Source organism: Perkinsus marinus, assembly GCF_000006405.1.
Source record: "Perkinsus marinus ATCC 50983 genomic scaffold scf_1104296932816, whole genome shotgun sequence".
Classification (NCBI taxonomy): Eukaryota; Perkinsozoa; order Perkinsida; family Perkinsidae; genus Perkinsus; species Perkinsus marinus.
Genome location: NW_003215350.1, coordinates 1 through 979, shown reverse-complemented (window position 1 = coordinate 979; position 979 = coordinate 1). Strand labels below are relative to the sequence as shown.

General features: G+C 41.8%; 5 non-coding genes across 5 annotated transcripts; all 5 read left to right on the top strand.

Annotated features, from left to right (window-relative positions):
• The first annotated feature begins 122 nt into the window (after positions 1 to 122).
• On the top strand, positions 123 to 194 carry Pmar_PMAR029437. The gene has a single exon. It is a non-coding gene; the product is annotated as a tRNA-Gln (tRNA).
• A 62-nt stretch (positions 195 to 256) lies between these two features.
• On the top strand, positions 257 to 328 carry Pmar_PMAR029436. The gene has a single exon. It is a non-coding gene; the product is annotated as a tRNA-Gln (tRNA).
• A 196-nt stretch (positions 329 to 524) lies between these two features.
• On the top strand, positions 525 to 596 carry Pmar_PMAR029435. Its single transcript has one exon. It is a non-coding gene; the product is annotated as a tRNA-OTHER (tRNA).
• Positions 597 to 658: 62 nt separating this feature from the next.
• Positions 659 to 730, top strand: Pmar_PMAR029434. Its single transcript has one exon. It is a non-coding gene; the product is annotated as a tRNA-Gln (tRNA).
• Positions 731 to 792: 62 nt separating this feature from the next.
• On the top strand, positions 793 to 864 carry Pmar_PMAR029433. Its single transcript has one exon. It is a non-coding gene; the product is annotated as a tRNA-Gln (tRNA).
• The last annotated feature ends 115 nt before the right edge of the window (positions 865 to 979 follow it).

The window sequence follows — 979 nt, the reverse complement described above, 5'->3', positions numbered from 1 at the left end:
GTAACGGTTAGCACTCCAGACTCTGAATCTGGCGATCTGGGTTCAAATCCCGGTAAAACTTGGTATATGATAGCTATTCTATCGGAGAGCAAAATCGCCGCGTCAAGTAAATACAAATGGATGGTTTTATGGTGTAACGGTTAGCACTCCAGACTCTGAATCTGGCGATCTGGGTTCAAATCCCGGTAAAACCTTGATGTATGATAGTTATTCTATCGGAGAGCAAAATCGCCGCGTCAAGTAAATTCAAATGGATGGTTTTATGGTGTAACGGTTAGCACTCCAGACTCTGAATCTGGCGATCTGGGTTCAAATCCCGGTAAAACCTTGGTATATGATAGTTATTCTATCGGAGAGCAAAATCGCCGCGTCAAGTTATTTGATATGTATGGTTTTATGGTCTAACGGTTAGCACTCCAGACTCTGAATCTGACGATCTGGGTTCAAATCTCGGTAAAACCTTGATATATGATAGTTATTCTATCGGAGAGCAAAAGCGCCGCGTCAAGTTATTTGATACGTATGGTTTTATGGTGTAACGGTTAGCACTCCAGACTCTAAATATGGCGATCTGGGTTCAAATCCCGGTAAAACCTTAGAATATGATAGTTATTATTTCAGAGAGCAAAAGAGCTGCGTCAAGTATATATAAGTGGATGGTTTTATGGTGTAACGGTTAGCACTCCAGACTCTGAATCTGGCGATCTGGGTTCAAATCCCGGTAAAACCTTAGTATATGATAGTTATTATTTCAGAGAGCAAAAGAGCTGCGTCAAGTATATATAAGTGGATGGTTTTATGGTGTAACGGTTAGCACTCCAGACTCTGAATCTGGCGATCTGGGTTCAAATCCCGGTAAAACCTTAGTATATGATAGTTATTCCATTGGAGAGCAAAAGCGCCGCGTCAAGTAATTACAAATGGATGGTTTTAGGGTGTAACGGTTAGCACTCCAGACTCTGAATCTGGCGATCTGGGT